At 42.5% G+C, this 18,053-nt stretch overlaps 1 non-coding gene across 1 annotated transcript; it reads right to left on the reverse strand.

The window, feature by feature from the left end:
- Nucleotides 1-385: 385 nt before the first annotated feature.
- LOC132437465 (small nucleolar RNA SNORA70) lies at nucleotides 386-522 on the reverse strand. The gene has a single exon (XR_009522048.1). It is a non-coding gene; the product is annotated as a small nucleolar RNA SNORA70 (small nucleolar RNA).
- Nucleotides 523-18,053: the final 17,531 nt, after the last annotated feature.

Consider the following 18,053-nt stretch of genomic DNA (forward strand, 5'->3'; position numbering starts at 1 on the left):
TAAGGAGGGGACAGCGCCAAGGCTCTCACGAGCTCAGGGCCAGCCATGTGTCCAGAGGGTCATGATTAGGGATGTATCCGACCCCACAGCCATCGGGGATGAACTGCTTTTCTCCCACCATGTTTTCAAACTCGTCTGCATTAAACTTAGTAAATCCCCACTTCTTGGAGATGTGGATCTTCTGGCGGCCAGAGAACTTGAACTTGGCCCTGCGGAGGGCCTCAATCACATGCTCCTTGTTCTGCAGCTTGGGGCGGATGGACATTATGACTTGGCCAATGTGGACCCTGGCCACTGTGCCCTGGGGCTTTCCAAAGGCACCGCGCATACCTGTCTGGAGCCTAGATTAGGGACAGTATGTCAGTCCTGAATGTCCACTGGAAAGGGCTGTCTCCAAGGTCCCTTCGGGCAAACCATACAGGCAATAGGCTGCGTACACTACACCCAGGAGGCTGCTCTTTGCAGACATTGCACACCGGGCCCTCACGGGGAAAAGAGCGCAGTCAACTTAATTGGCTGCAAACATCTAAGACATTTTTTACTTTACATTTGTTTCCTTTGAGTGTGGGCAAGGCACATTGGATTAGCAAATTAAAATGTACTAATTGTACATTATCTCTCCTAAGCAAAACAGATGGTTGTGTTATTAAAAAAAAAAAAGAACGATTTTTTTTGTGTGTGAATGAAGAAGCGTCTGAACATAACCTAATGCCAAGGTTGGGCCTTATCTAAAGTTGTGAAACTGTCGACATTTACCTGGAGCTCCTGTTCCCTCTTTTTTCTGGCTCATCCCTTCTGCAGTTCGTCTCCTGGCTGCTCAGGGCTCGCACGCCTGGATATCTCCACCTTCCTCACTCTTACGTAAATCCACACGTTACAGCCCCCTCTTTACATCTTGTGCTCTGCTAGGTGCCTAAGAGTTAAGATCATTTTCTCATGAGATACGGCTAAAGGAAAATGACTACATTACCGCTCTCAAGCGATGTCATTCCTTAATCTAGTTAAAATGACTAGTATATGTTTGAACAGGTTGGTCGCAGGTAGTTTTGATTTAGAAAACTTGTTGACACCTTTCAAATCACCTAGAAAGGAGACACCCACTCGGACCAAATGAATGACCATTAGCATCCCGGGAATACTGTGCAACCTAGGATATTATTGTAAAATGTAGGGTTTGTTATTATTCAGGTATGAGGAGGCCAACAGATCAGAGGATGATTGTTCTTGAAAAAACAGATCGTTAAAGTCACAGATGCCAAGAGGAGAGGGGCGTACCATCCCATGAGGGGCCACGTGTGGAAGCCACGGGGTTAGATAAGAGGCTGACGGAGCAGGGAACGCAAGGGCTAGCACAGTAGCCTTTCCTGTGGTTTCCGTAGGACAGTGTGGGCAAGCAGTGTAAGCATGTTCAGGATTGGTTAGTCTGGATCATTTCAGCAGGCTCTGGGGTCTAGGGACTGTCCCTAGTTATCTGGCACCTGGCCCTGGAGTGATTCGGGCAGGTGGAGGGTACCCAGAATGTAAGAGGTCTGTGAAAGCCCCTACAGGAGAGTTGGGGTATGGGTTTTGGATTGGATGGTTTGCCTATGAAAGCTGTGCTCTCAGCCCAGTAGTTCCTTACCCTTAGGAATTGGCCAGCCCTGGCAGGGACAGTCTCTCCAGGATCAGCAAGGGCCCAGATGTCGGAGATTCAGAGACGTGGTAAATATAGACATTGATGCGTATGTCCTGCCTTCAGAAGATTTCATGTCTCCTGGGCATAATGACACACATCCGAGAACTCTCAACAGAAGAAAACATAAAGTGGACCTTCCCTGAGTGTGAACCGTGATAAGCAAGGCAGATGTACTGATGAGGTTTTATGTATTTATTTTTGGCCGTACCGCACGGCTTGTGGGATCTCAGTTCCCCGACCAGGGATCGAACCCGGGTCCCTTGCAGTGATAGCATGGAGTCCTAACCACTGGATCGCCAGGCAATTCCCCTGATGAGGTTTTAAATTTCCTCTAAATTTCACTACAAGAGAGATTTTTCAGATTATCATTATACTATTTTGGAAGCTGCCAGGCTGTAAACCTCTCTACTTGGAATAAAATCCTTCAAAGGATCTTTGACCTACTCCTGATGGTAGACAAACAGTCTTGTCCACAATAGAAGTCTAAGCAGTTTCTAACTCACACTTGCACCTAAAAGTCATGTGTCCTCTAAAAATCTCTTCATATAGAAAAAATCATGGCAGATAATACTTCAATTACACTAAAGTGTTCGGTAAAAATGTGGCAGAAGACCACACTGCAACTGCATTTTAACTCCTCCCCCTTGATGTTTGCCGAGAAGCTTGTTATTTCTCTGAACAATATCCAGGCAGCTTCAAGAGAAAATCCATTAAGGCCCCTAAATTTGCATTTGTATAGCAGTTTTCTCAATACTTTAACACAGTATGGAGGAAAACATTATGACAGCTGCCGTGCACCCCTGAAGAAACACTGTGTTGGAAAGTAAGAGAGGTCTGTGGAGGATTTGGATTCACTTGAAAAAAGCAGCTGTGGGACCTGCCAAATTGCTGCTAGCTATCGCAGACACGACGCTCATTAAGAAGCCCCACTGGCTCACGATTTATTGATTAGAGACCAAACATCCTGGAAGACTCATAAATTACTCTTTAAATGGGCTTTTAAACATCCCTCCTACATCCCACCAATGGATTATGCTTCAGATACATTTGCAACTGCCTTAATCTATGGGAAAATTTATCCGTTCTTCCTATCTCATTACTTAGATTGTTATATAAAAAGATTATGCAGCTGGAATATATTTAAACAACAGAGTTTTTGTTAACAAGATATTATCAGTCCTATTAAATTCTAAAAACGATTTTCAGAGAGATGTTATTTCAAATCTAGGTTTTAATATTTGAGTGATTTGCTAAAATGCTTTCTGGATATAGGGGTTAGGGCATTCACACGGATCAAGCTACAGATATTTTTATTCTAAAATAGGCTTTTTTTAATTTGGAGGAGGAAAAAAAAATCAAAGTATCAGAATTTTCTCTACCTCCCCAGATATGAAGGATATGTAATAGTTTCTGCAAAAGCTTGAATCCAAAAAATTGTCAGCATTCTGTGCATGAGGTATGAGAATTAAAGAAACCAACCTCTGGTTTCCAAACAGTTTAGAAAATTGAAACTAAAATGATTCCGTGCTAGCAGTAAGCTGGACATAAGTAGAAAACTAAAACAAAATAAAGAACAGATGGGCAAACAACATCATGTAAACAACAAACAACGGTAATTTTTAAAACTATGAAGTTAAAAAAGAGCTGGATATGGGCTTCCCTGGTGGCACAGTGGTTAGGAGTCTGCCTGCCAAAGCGGGGGACACAGATTCGATCCCTGGTGAGGGAAGATCCCACATGCCGCGGAGCAACTACGCCCATGTGCCACAACTACTGAGCCTGCGCTCTAGAGCCCACGAGCCACAACTACCAAGCGCGCATGCCACAACTACTGAAACGTGCATGCCTAGAGCCCGTGCTCCACAACAAGAGAAGCCCACGCACACCACAACAAAGAGTAGCCCCTGCTCACTGCAACTAGAGAACGACCACACGCAGTGATGAAGACCTAATGCAGCCAAAAATAAATAAATACATTTATTTAAAAAAAAAGAATTTCCTTCCTTTTAAAAAAAAATAGCTGGACATAGACTTACGTAGGTAGAACAACTGGAAAACTGGAAGACGATAAAGCTGTAAAAGCATCTTCTAAGTGTCAGTCATTTATTCAAAGACAAACCCTCATTCAGAACAATACTATTGATGGCCTTTGTCGTGTTAGACATTGAAGAAACAATGGCAATCTAGCCAATGTTTTCTTCATCATGGAATGTAAAGACTATTTTGAGAAAACAAAGATAAGATATAACAAAAGGACGGCATGAGTGAACATTAAGTATGAAATACTTTGGGAGCATATAACTGGTCCAGAGGACCAAGGATGAAGACTTGTTTCCTGAGGCAATAGCACTAAACAGAGATGTAGATGAGGCACTGGCATTAGAGACTGAGTGATGCCATAAGATAGAGATGGTGGTGGTAGTAGTGGATGTATTGGTTGGTTGGGGAAGTGACTACAGATAAAGGACACAACAGCAGAACAGAAGCTCTGAGGTGAGGAAAAGGATAGCAAGTCTTCAGAACTGAATGCCAGTCAGCACTTCCAGAGAACAGTATGACGATCTGATGAGCAAAAGGCTAGACCATGTAGAACCTTAAAGCTCTCAGTCAGGAATTCCAACTTACACTAAGAGAAATGAGAAGCCATTGGTGGGTTTTAATGAAGAGGTTTAAAATCTATACTTAAAACTACATAAATCACCTAAAGAACCATGTTGGCAGTAGCATGAAGTCTGGCTTGTAAGGCAGTGATAAATGGGGGATAACTAGGTATGAGGCTATTTCATTAAATTATGTAAGAGATGATGGGGTTTTTTTGGACTAGGCTATTGGAAGTAGGGTCCAGGACTAGAGAAACGTAGAGGAAGTGAAAAACCATAGCACCTGGACATTGGCAGCATGTGAGTAATAGGAAACTGGAAGAATCAGGAAAGATTCTTAAGTTTTTAAATTGAGCAAACATACAGTTGTTGGAGGATTTATTGAGGTAGGAAACACTGGAGGAAGAATAATTTATGGAAGAGTTCATGAGTTCTGTTTTGGACATGTTGAACTTGAAGTGTTATACAAATAGCCCTGTGTCATGACTTGCAAGCTGTTAGCTATGTATAGTATAAAAGGTGCAGTCAGAAGAGAGGTCTGGGCTTCTGTCAGTCAGCATGGACTGGATTATGTCACAGCAAAATTTCAGGAAATTAGAACAAGTTTTTTTTTTTCAGTACGCGGGCCTCTCACTGCTGTGGCCTCTCCCGTTGCGGAGCACAGGCTCCGGACGCGCAGGCTCAGTGGCCATGGCTCACTGGCCCAGCCGCTCCGCGGCATGTGGGATCTTCCCGGACCGGGGCACGAACCCGTGTCCCCTGCATCGGCAGGCGGACCCTCAACCACTGCGCCACCAGGGAAGCCCAGAACAAGTTTTATTTCTTGCTTTTGCTACATGTCCATGGTAGGTCAAGAAGGGAGTTCTTCAGCTCATTTAGACACCCAGGCTGATCGAAGCCTTACTTTGTTATGGCGCTGCCACCTCTATTGAGGGCTTCAGCGTTGACCGTGGCAAGGCAAGAGAGTACATAGAAGGCATATCAGCTCAAGTATATCCTGTCCCGGTGACAAGTGACATGACACTTGTCACTTCCATTTACGTCACATCAGCCAAGGCAAGTTATATGACCTCTGCTGCAGTTGCCACTTGTTTTCTAGGAAGAGGAAGAGATCCATAAAGGTTTTTGTGAGTGCTAGTAATGGCTACCACAGAATTGATGATGTCATTTTAGGTGATCCTAACATATGGCCCATGTAGTGAATACTTATCATGTGTGATGCCCCAATATTTTCCCTAAATTTTGGTAACTCCTCGTATTATTAATCTATCTTCACAGGACAGAGGACAGAATATTTATATTCCAGACCCGCTTGCAGTTTTAGATGCAGGCATGCGACTTAGATTTTTCCAGTCATTTGAACCCGCTTGAGATTTACATTAGAAAATTAGAATTGTGAAGAGGTGACTATGAAAGGAAGAATACACACTGTAGCACACGTGGTGACAGAGACTTTGGTTCTTTCTGGGTGTGGAGGAAAGGAAGGGGGAGTGCCGCATCAGGCCTCCAATCCTCAGGGCAATCAGCCCCAAGTGGCACGGCCATGGTCTCTTTTCCAGAGGCGCCCATTTGGTGCAGTGTCATTGCTCCTGGATGGGTAGCTTCAGAATCTGATCCTCTGACTCTTCCCTAATTTACATTAGCTCATAAGTTCCCTTTAAAAATCCATTTTCTCTTTCAATAAATCAGAATATTTTATAATATTTGCAATTACAAGCTTGACCAATATGGTATTTGATTCCAGGAAAGGCAACAAGCCCTCAAAGAAATGGAAATCAGGGCTTCCCTGGTGGCGCAGTGGTTGAGTGTCTGCCTGCCGATGCAGGGGAGACGGGTTCGTGCCCCGGTCCGGGAGAATCCCACATGCCGCGGAGCAGCTGGGCCCGTGAGCCATGGCCGCTGAGCCTGCGCGTCCGGAGCCTGTGCTCCGCGATGGGAGAGGCCACAACAGTGAGAGGCCTGCGTACTGCAAAAAAAAAAAAAAAAAAAGAAATGGAAATCAGTGAGTGGGTTATTTAACCTGGTTGAGCTTTCGGGTATTGAAGATCTAGCTAGTCCAGAACTGGGAACTCTGGTGGTTAATGGCAGAGCAAGTAAAAAAGTTACGTAAATCATCCTCTACAATGAAATGGCTATTGAAGACAAGACTTTGGAAAAACACGTAGCTGTTGATAAAGAATGAGTAGGGAGGATGAAGGACTACAAGGAAGAGAAGGAAGACTGCCTGCTTCTAGCTGTACTGGGGAGCTGTACTGGGGAGCTTAGGGACAGAAAATGATAAGATCAAAGTTTTAAATTCTTGGCTCAAGGCAGACGTTAAGAGAATCAGGGACTTGCTGTGTCTGTCAAAAGTATTTGTTGCAGCAGCAAGATTGACATAGTTAAGAATAAAACATCAGGCCTGGTGCTCTGGGTTGCTGAAATTCAGATTAGCTTGAATTCACCTCTTTGTCAGACTTCTTAGTAATAGCATGGTGAATGGAAAAGATCTGGACACTAGAATCAAAAAGAAGGCATTTGGGAGAACCCTAAAGGAAGAGAAATACCCAGACATTTTGTTGAGTTTTGGACACCAACTCTGAGTTTATACTACTGGCTGAGCCACTTCTGTAATTCACTAAAAATGCTGGGTTTATTGGGGGGTCAGGTGATTAATGGATGTCTCAGTCAGCTTGTCTACTATAACAAAATACCACAGCTGGGTGGCTTAAACAACAACTGTGAGATATTTTTCTCACAGTTCTGGAGGCTGGGATATTCAAGACCAAGATGCCAGTAGAGTCAGCCCACCTTCAAGACTCATCTAAACATAATTACCTCCCAAAGGCTCCGCCTCCCAATACTGTCACATTGGGGTTTAGGGCTCCAACATAGTAATTTGGGGAGGGACACAAACATTCAGTCCATAGCAAGGGAGGTTGGGCACGAATATATTTCAAAGTAGGCCCTGTGGGTTTGCAAACATCCTGTTGCTATTTCCCTAGTTCCTTGTGATAGTTGGAATAAATATAATCAGTAACTGGAATGATTTGCAGACTGGATTCATAACTCATGGAGCAAACTCTATTATGGCTGGCTAAGTAGAAGTTCCTGGACCTATTCTTTGCCTTTAAATTTAAATTTTAAAATTAAAAACTAAAGTGTTATCATATCTCAGGTGGAATTATAGGGATTTATATTCCCACCAAAGTAGTAGTTGACACTAGACTTTCCTACATTTAATTAGGTATTAATTCTAATTTCAACTGCTGTTTTAGATTCAGTCTTACTTCATCAGGGAAATTTTAAAAAACAGTCTTGGAATAGCACTTGGAATGCAGCTATTGATATGGTAAATACCATTTCCTATCCTAATAACTAGAGAACAGCAGTAACAGTTTGCTTTCACCTGGTACAAACAGCAGGACCTCTTTACTATCTTGCCTTCAGAACTGCATTGCATCTATGCCTCTGTACCGTAATTTATTCTAGGGGGACCTTGATCTTCTCACAATGTCGGGGCACCAACCAAGTTCACTGTATTGACAACATCACGAGGAAAGGAATTTGAAAGCAAGTACTCTAGATTTTGGGTGGACCAGTTTTGTATGCATGCTAAAGTTTGGTAATAAATACCATGGAAATACAGAGGTCTGCCACCTTAGAAAAGCTTCTGATTATCCTGTGGTATAGGACATGGTACGATGTACTATTTGAAGTGAAAGGCAAGTTGCTGTACCTTGCCCCATAATTCTCTAAAAAAGAAGTACAGTGAATTTCTATGGATATTGGAGAAAACTATCACCACATTTGTGTTGGCTGCTTGATTGATTTGCCAAGGGACTCCAAGGATGCCATTTTTTAAGGGAGTCTCAGCAAGAGAAGGCTTTTTAGTTGGACCACACGCCATGAAAGCAACCCTCCAATGGGCCCTATGACAACCAATCCGATTGTGCCCGAAGTGTCTGTGGCAGAGGAGGTGTTGGTATAAAGCCTGTGTCAAGTCTTAATAGGAGAATCATAGTATAGGTACCCAAGGTTTTGAAGCAAAATTGCAACCTCTTTGCCAGTAACTCTTTCCTTTTGATTAACAGTTTTTGGTTTTCTGGTAGAAACAAGATCATGATAGGCACTGAACAGCTAGCAATAGAGCACCAAATGACCCGATCTTATATTCATAAATTTGGTGTTATCTAATAGGCCAAGCTCTAGAACTGATTACGCCCAGCAATAACCCATCAATTAGAAATCATTTATACATGTTTGGCCTCAAGCAGGTCCTGAAGGACAAATAAGTTGCATAAACACATTTGTCAATCAAAAATAAAAGAAGCTGGAAATTGAAGTGTGGCCGAGATGGCAGAGTAGGGTGTCCCTGACCTTACCCCCTCCCATGGGCACACCAAAATTACAACTATTTACAGAGCAACTATCTACGAGAATGACCTGGAGACTAGCAGAAAAGATTTTCCACAACTAAAGATACAAAGAAGGAACCACAACAAGATGGGTAGGAGAGGTGGAGATGTGGTATAATCAAGACCCGCAGTCCCAGGGAAGGATAATGGTAGGATAATCACAATTGCAGAGGTTCTCCCCAAGGAGTGAGGGGTTTGAGCTCCCCAGCATGGGGAGCCTGCACCAGGAAGATGAGTCCTCAGAATGTCTGGCTTTGAAGGCCAGAGGGACTTGCATACTGGAGAGCAAATCCCTATCAAAATACCAATGGCATTTTTCACAGAACTAGAAAAAAAAAATTAAGTCAGTTATTCTTTTATTTTAAAAAGGGCATCAAATGTAGCCACAAAAAGACAAATAAAAAATAAAACTGGACAGTAAAGTGATAAACAGCTTTTAATCAATATACTATATAATACAGCATAATTATTGCAATAGGGAAGGGGGTTCAGGGTAAATGAAACTCAACTTCAATTTTTACAAACGTGACTGGGCAGCAGAATGAGGGAGTGAGGTAGGGGCCTGGAGGAGGCTTGAGCAGAGCCAGGGAAGTGAAGAAATTGCAAAGGGTTGGTCAATATAAATGCATTGAGGCCAGCTGTGTCTGTCAGCGGGCAATGTTTGAAGTTAGGATTCTTTCCCACCACAGAGACCTGGAGACAGAGGCACTGTCCTTCCTAATGATGATTACGTTTCAAAGGAATGAACTTTCAGGACCTTGAGAAGACATTCCTGAGTTAAAGGAGATACCTGTATATCTCAAAGGAGTAGGGGAAGGATTCACAGTTGTAAGCTCTTTTTAGCAAATGCTCTAAGAAAGTCAGAGGCCTACCTGATGAGGTATCGGCTAGAACACACAGTATATGCTTTGAGCAGCCTTGAGTTTTCTTCCATCCTCGGGGGTTAGGAGCCTAGTTCACTTGGCACCACATGGTGGCACTAATCAGAACTGGACAGCTGTCACATTAAACCCATTCAGAGGTGGCCATAAAGACAGTAGAAAAGGAATATCCTCTCAAAATACAGAAGTTCGAGTGTTCAAGTTCAAGTTCATATTCTGTGTTCTGCTTAGAGAGAGAGATGGCTGAAGGCTGGCTCTGTGCTGACTCATGAGTAATAAGCAACAGTTTGACTAGTTGGGCTGGCACCTGATGGAAGAAACTTGAAGTGTTGGTGAAAAGGAAGCTTGGGGTTAGATTTATGGACTTATTTCTCTAATGTATCCCAAGGGAATACTCTGTAAAAGGTCCCCACCGTGGAAGAGGCTCTCAGGAATCAGTTGGACAAAATGACCTTCCTGATGGATGAAAGTCTGATCCCTTCCCAGTCACCCCAGAATCGGCCCAGTACACTCAGGAAAAAGTGACCATGGTGCCAAGGACAGTGGATTTCAATGGATTTCCCCACAACGGGGCTGACCTGGACGCCACAGCTGCCGATTACCTGATTTTTCTGCATCAGGAAACAGTCCTAAGCCCCCAGTAGGGTTCTATACCCCAGGGAAGCTGTCCAGTTTGGGGTGGTAAATTAATTATGTAAGGCTGCTTCCATTATGGAATAGAAATGTGTCCTTAGTAGGATAAATGCTTAATTTGGATTTATTTTTGCATCCGTGCTCATTCTCCTTCCTCCAGCACCGCCATTCACAGACTTTATGAAATATCATATTTAGTGTTAAGACTTTGCACACAACAGTTCTGCCTTTTTGAGAACTCATTTTTCGGTAAAAGAGATAAATCAGTGGGCCAACTGTCATGAAAATCACTGGTCCTACGGATACTGTGATTGACGAAACGCTTCCTTCTCGAGACGGTGACGATATATTTGTTTATAGGTAGTTGCAACGGGATGGGTGGTGGCCTGTGGTTACCTGGAAGATTAATTTTGAAAGAAGGATATTAACGTCGGGTCAGGAAGAGTGGCCTGCTGTGGATCTTTGCCAATTTTGGTCACCTAATGTCTTAGAATACTCTCCCTATTTTTTATAATCTCTATATTATGAATCCTGCCCAGCTAGGAATCAGAAAACTCACATTTGTTGACTCTTTGCCGTCTGAGTGAGGACAGACGCAGACGTGTGACCTAAGTTCCCCTAATCAGACGCAGTTTTGAGAGACTTGGATGCATGCGTGAGACATGTGAGGAGCTCGCTGTGTAGGGGGAAGCATAGTGGCAGAGCTCTCCCGCTCTTCAGAGGCGTCCCTAGCATTTTCACTAACACATCTTCCTAGCCTGGGTACTACTTCTGGGATTAGCTTTCCAGACTGTCTCTCTCACCCTCCTCCAGATTTTGTGAGCACTCTAATAGGAATAAATTCCTTCTCTGCTTAAGCTAGTTGATATGCAGGTGTTTTCAACTAGGCACTGTGACCCATAGGGCAAAATTAAGGTCACTAAAACCATGGGGACAAATATTTCTCCTAGAGAGAGAGACTGTATGAAGCGAAAAGAAGGCCTGAGAGTAGAATCCTGAGGACCTTCACGGTGACTCATCAGGTAGAGGAAGAGAAACCAACAAGGGAGAAGGATATAGAGGTGTCAGGGAGGTGGGGACACCATGCAAAGAGCACGGATCACTGTGTCCAGAAAGGGGAGTGTTTCCAGAGGAGAGTGGTTGTGCTGAAAGGGTAATGGGGAATAACAGTCATCTTTTATTGTGCTATTTACCCGACTACCACATTTCATCATCACAAGAACCCTGTCAGAGAGGCAATATTTCCTAATATGAATTGAGGAGAATGAGGATGATAGGGAAATAATAGTAGATACCACAGAAAATTATTTAAGTTAATGAGAAATAGAGTGTTAGTCGGAGGAAGATGTGGCACACTGGGAGGCTGTTTGTTTGTTTGTGGTGTGGAAATTTGGAAAAATTTAAAGACACTGGAGAGAGGACATAGAGAGAATGACATAGAACGTGATACAAAATGTAAGTAACCTCATCACCTTTGATAGGAGGAGGCCAACATAACTTTATTATTATAAAATTGATAAAGAGAAGAAGATGGTTGTAGATGGACAGGATTATGTTTGATAGCAGGAATTTAAGAGAATTCCTGTTGTTTTCTTTTTCTTTTTTCTAATTTCTATGTAAAGTACAAGATAAAGTTATCTGCTGAGAATGAGGGCAAATGAGGAGAATTTGGTCAATTCTGAGGAAAGAAGAGGTGCTTTGAGAAAGTTCTTGAGGATGAGAGTTGAGTACAAAATGAGAAAAAAAGAAGAGGTTCAGTGTGCAGCTACGCTGAAATTGGTAACAATGAAAATATAACAGCACGATTAGGTCTTCCTGTGTGATTTTCTCCAGGAACACTCAGCAGGTGGGTATAGGACACAGAAGATGGATCACAGCCCTCGCCCAGAGTTGGAGAAATGGAGATGTAAGATACCCGCCACCATCTTTGTCAGTAGGACAGAGATATGCACACCCTATGATAAAACTCAGTATGGGCCATAGTGGTGGCACAGAGCAGGACGTGATCAACCCCACTGGGGGACCACTTCACAGATAAGGTGCCCCTCGACTGGGTGCTTGGAAGACTTGAGGACGGGCTATGTGTGACGTGAGGAGTGTACCCAGGGCAAAGGTAAACCTGTATGAAAATGTCTTGGTTTTGATAATCGACCCTCTGTGCATTCTGAGTAATGTAGGGAAATAGGTCATAAATATTTCTCACAAAATGAATATTAAACTGGGGTTGCACATCCAGTTCCAGTGATTTAGTAATCTTGTATTGCCATCTTGTCATTGATACTGGGACCAACTGGAGAGTCTAGGCCAACTTACACGAGACGTTGCTGCTACATTCAGGTGTGTAGCTAGTATCAATAAATGCCATTTCACTGTGCCTATAAAGCTCCAGGTGGACAGCAGTGACCCACTGCATAACAAACCCATCAACCAGCATTTAACCTTAGATGATTGCAAACAAAACAAACAAATGAACAAACAAAACTGTGTTTCTCAACACATGCTAAGATTTTACTTTCTAGTGCTAGGTTAGTGATGAGTATATCAGTAACTTAGTTTCATATGATGTCTCTCATATCCAAAGGCACTATGGTAAAAGGTACCAGTTATGGTATCTGGAAAGTAGTCTATAATTTAAAGTGATGGAGGTAACACAGAGAAAGTAAAATAAATCTATGGATATTAAGTTAAATTTGCTGAAATTGTCAAAGGCTGTGAGTACATGTCTGAATGTCTGAGGTATTTCCATATATGTTGTTTCTAATGTATCCTATATATATTTTTAAATACATTTATTTATTTTTTGGTTTTGGCTGTGTTGGGTCTTCATTGTTGCATGCGGGCTTTCTCTAGCGTGGAGAGCAGGGGCTACTCTTCATGGCGGTACACGGGCTTCTCATTGTGGTGGCTTCTCCTGTTGCGGAGCACGGGCTCTAGGTGCGCGGGCTTCAGTAGTTGTGGCGCACAGGCTTCAGTAGTTGTGGCGCATGGGCTTAGTTGCTCCACAGCATGTGGGATCTTCCTGGACCAGGGCTAGAACCCGTGTCCCCGGCATTGGCAGGCAGATTCTTAACCACTGCAGCACCGGGGAAGTCCAATCCTATATTTTCACACTTGCTTTTTTTTCTTTTTTTAACCATGAGAATAGATCACTTTCATTGTTAGTATTTAGGGAATACTTAATGAGTGTTGTATCAGAAAATTAATGGACTTTAAATGTAAAATGTTACAAAGTTTCTTGACTTCTCAAATATTATAGAATTGCATGTAGGATTAACATTTTCTTTCCAACAAATATTATGTAAATTATTATATCATTCAACATAGAAGTTGTAAAGGCTTCCCTGGTGGCGCAGTGGTTGGGAGTCCGCCTGCCGATGCAGGGGACACGGGTTCATGCCCCGGTCCGGGAAGATCCCACATGCCGCGGAGCGGCTGTGCCCGTGAGCCATGGCCGCTAAGCCTGTGCGTCCGGAGCCTGTGCTCCGCAACGGGAGAGGCCACAACAGTGAGAGGCCCGCGTACCGCAAAAAACAAACAAACATCTGGTGGCTCACAGACCGAACTGGAAAGCTGAGGATCAGGTTTAGAAAAATGCAGAAAGCAGGCAGCAGTGGGAATCTAGGAGCAGGAAGTGTGCAACAATCTCGTCAGTGTGCTGTGGCTGGGATCAATGAGCTGCAGCTGGTTTCAGTGATTCTGCACAGGAGTCAAATGTTAGAGAGGGAGTTTCCAAATGCTTCAGCTTGTGTCATGCGAACACCTTTCAGCTAGAAAAAAAGGCATCTTGATTTTTTTTAGTGTTACAAAAGACTGTGCACAATGGAACAAGGAAATTCACAAAAGAAAATTAAGATGCTCTTTCCAGAAGATGAGGAACTAACATCCCCTCTGCCGATCCCATCTAGGAGAAGGACCCAAATTCAACAGGAAATCAGAATGAGAATCAGGAGTCAGTGCAAGAAGCCTGGGCTGTGAACCACACACAAAAAACTGTCTGTCTAGGCTGCAGGCATGTGAAAGCCAGAGTCCCTGGCTGGCAGGAAGAGGTCTCCTAAATTTACCGCTATTTCAGAATGTCACTGGTTCTAGACTTCTGAATGACTGGTTTGTCTACGGCAGGTCAGCAAATGAAATTACAGAATATAATAAAGCATGGTGCAGCTTCTAGCAGACATAAATTATGGCTGACATTTATTGATCATCATAAATATAATGGGAAAGATTCAGCCAGAGATTGAGTTTCATTACGGCTCAGCTATGAATCCACTTAGAATTCATGTAGAACATTTGGAATAAAAGGAGATAGGAATAAATAAAACTTGTTTAATACGATCTCTGTCACATTCTGTGTGACTCTGGAAAGTTCTTAAACTCTCTGTGCCTGTTTCCTCATCTGTAAAATGGGACTAATAGAAATAATAGTACTGGCCTATGTTAGAGAGTTGTTATGAGGGTTGAAGGAGGAAGTACATGTAAAGTGCCTGGTGCATAATAAACACTAAGTGTTCGCTCATCTGCTTCTCAGTATCATTATTTTAACTGCAGAGTTCACAAAGTAGTTTTCACAGATATCATTCCATTTCATTCACACAATCCTATGGTAAGATTGTCCTTGTAAAAAAAAAAGTAACAATGAAGAAATGGAGCTTTTATTTATATGACGGGGTAGAATGATACCCTCATCTTTTAACTCCAAGTACTAGAACCCGTTACATGTGTAAAAATACATATCGAGGGAAGACTTCCATGAAGACAGAAAAGAGACACAACTTCCAATGCTGGGCAGTCACAGTTAGTAATAAGGAGTAGGTACCTTGAACAATTTTAGTCTAATCATTTATGCATACATTCAGAGAAACACATTTTCCAAGCAGAAATACAGATACTCTTTGTTCTTTCCACTTGAAAACTGAAACGCAGGTGCTCTATGTTACAAGGAGAAACTGAGAGTATTAAATTACTTGTCCTAAGTCACACGACAGCTGGGCCCGTGATGGCCCTCTGTCCTCTGTCCTTCCGTCCACTCCACAACACATTCCCCCGCATCTGTGCCTTCCACAGCCTGTTCCTTTCTGGGCTTCACTATGGTCTCCCTGTGGGAAAAACAGAAAAGCTCTCAAATGAAACTGGGTGCAGTGAGAGCTGATGGACAAGGCAGATCGCCCGTCAAGTCTCCATATCTCTTTTCCCAGATCAAAGGAAAATGAGTCAACGAGAACTGCCTAAACTTTTGGGGGGAACATGTCACTGAAATGCTTTAAATTATTTATTTACTTATACATCTTTTTCCTGTGATGTATAGAGTTATAAAGACATTTTCTGTCTACTTCATAGGATTGTTTAGAAATGTCAAATACTGTCAACAGGCTCATACTCATCAATTTCAATCATGAAATAGAGATATTTTTCTTTACACTTACAACAGGAAAGTATGATTTTGGAGCCAATATAGAGAAACTGGGCTTCACATGTATTATTTATTTCCATGGCTAAGACTTAGGAATTAACTGTAATCCATATACGGTTGTCTGATCTTCATCCTTGCATTTTGAAAGATTTAACCTCCTTTATCCTCGGAAAGTGTTACTCGTACTGGCTTACAAAACAATCAGATACTAGAGCAGAATTTATATCTATTTCATTTAAATAAATGCCACCAGTTGGATATCTCTGGTGTCTTTCTGAACTTCTTTTATTCTTCCAAATATAAAGGAATGTTTCAGTCATCCCAGTTTTACTTCATGGAGTGTAAATTGCCCACCACTGTAATTATCACAAGCACATGCTGTGTATGTCTAAAATGAACTCCTAGAAAGAGTGCCCACGGGAGTTTTACTGTCAGGGTAACTTTATCCTGTGCACTTAGTTTCCACTTTTGCAGAGCACATGGCAGCTGAGGGCAGCTGAGTGCTCACAATGCAGGCTCTTGACTCAGTGGCTCGTAGCCTCTTTGAATCTTGGCTCTGATTATTTTTTTTCCCAGCCTTGTGATTATGAGCTAATTACTTACATGCTCTGTGCTTGCTTCCTGAAGCAAGCACAGAGCACGTGAGTAATGCATGCATTACTTACCATACTCTCAGTTTCTCCTTGTAATATAGCATGTAAGTAACGCATTCCTAAGTATATTATCATCCGACTGGGGATGATAATATACTTACCTCATAAGGTTGTTAGAAGGATTAAGCAAAATAATAAATGTCAAGAATTGAGTGGAGTGCCTAGCACATACCAGGGGTTCACTAAATGCTGGGTATTACAACCTGCCTTAATGAAGTGATGGTGCAAAGGCACATGGATTAGATGGTATGTATGGAAGAGACTCTAATTAAAAGGAAAGTATGTCATGAGCCAAGCTCATACTAGCCTTAGAAATTATTTTTAACTTTTCACATGGAAATAATATCAGTATATTCATTTGGAGTTGGAGACATCCTCACATTTCTATAGTAACTTCTAGCTCTGTGTTTTTGTTTGTTGGTTGTATAATTGGAGTTGCTGTATTTTCTCAGCCCGGTCTCTGGAACTCCCTCCTAGATTTTATCAAGTTGTGAGGTAAGAAGCCTAGCCAGCTGTGGCGAGCTACACTTCTTGGTCACGAGCCACTGTGGAAGGGGACAAACCACACATTTTAATGGACTGTGGTCACTCGTCCCAGGAGAGTGCCCCGGCTCTGGAGTCCTCGCAGAGGGGAAGTTCATGTCAGGGTAGTTCCAGGACCTGCACCCCGTCCTCAATGCAAGTTAGCTATCAACACTTAAGGACCACGAGGTAAAATATAAGAAAGGATATTTTGTTTTCCAAACAATAGACTTAGTTTCAAGAGGTTTGGATCTCTTTTTACAAAATGAATGTTGAAGTCGAGTGTGAGTTTGAAAGACAAATAAGAACAAATACATCCTTTTCCATGCTGGTGGAGTGTCTGGTATTTCTAGGGTTCCTGAAAGGATCAATCATTCATGAAAATGTCTTAGAAAGTCGTTGAAGCTAAAAGGAGTGATGGTTCTGTCCCCTCATCACATCGGGGGTGCTGTCCTTAGGTCACTCTGGAGATTACAGTAACACGGTAAAGACTCAAAGTGGTGAAAATAAATTAAGCACACGAGTTGAGAACAGGCCATTGTTTAGTACTTACTTATTAACATCTCACCATATTCCAGGATTGAAAGAAGATAGAATTTCGTCTCAAGGGTTGAGAAATAGAATCATATATTTATAACTAAACTATATTTACTGTATGTATAAAAACAGAACTCCTGGAATAAGAGAAACATTCTGATACTATTTGGGATGCCCAATATCTCGACTTAAAAGTAACATCCTGGGGGCTTCCCTGGTGGTGCAGTGGTTGAGGGTCTGCCTGCCGATGCAGGAGACACGGGTTCGTGCCCCGGTCCGGGAAGATCCCACATGCCGCAGAACGGCTGGGCCCGTGAGCCGTGGCTGCTGAGCCTGCGCGTCCGGAGCCTGTGCTCCGCAATGGGAGAGGCCACAACAGTGAGAGGCCTGCGTACCGCAAAAAACAAAAAAAAGTAACATCCTGTCTGCATCTCTCTGCATGCTCCATACTAGGACTAATGCAGAAAGCTGTAATTAGTTTACATCTCTTAAACTCAGATTATAATAATTTTAAAAAACGCCACCAACAGAGAGTATTTTAGTGAAGGAACTAAAAGCTAAGTGTAAAGATGCTCATTTTTAAAGTGCTATTAAGGTTGATATGTTTATAAACTTGCTACTCATTTTAAGTAAATCATGAATAATTTAGGTTCCCCAAATCCTCCTTTGGAATTTTAAGGCACACACTGGGGAAGTTTAAAAATTCAGTAAAGTAATTTGGGATGACTGAATTTCTACTTTCTGAATG

Source organism: Delphinus delphis, chromosome 14, assembly GCF_949987515.2.
Source record: "Delphinus delphis chromosome 14, mDelDel1.2, whole genome shotgun sequence".
Classification (NCBI taxonomy): Eukaryota; Metazoa; Chordata; class Mammalia; order Artiodactyla; family Delphinidae; genus Delphinus; species Delphinus delphis.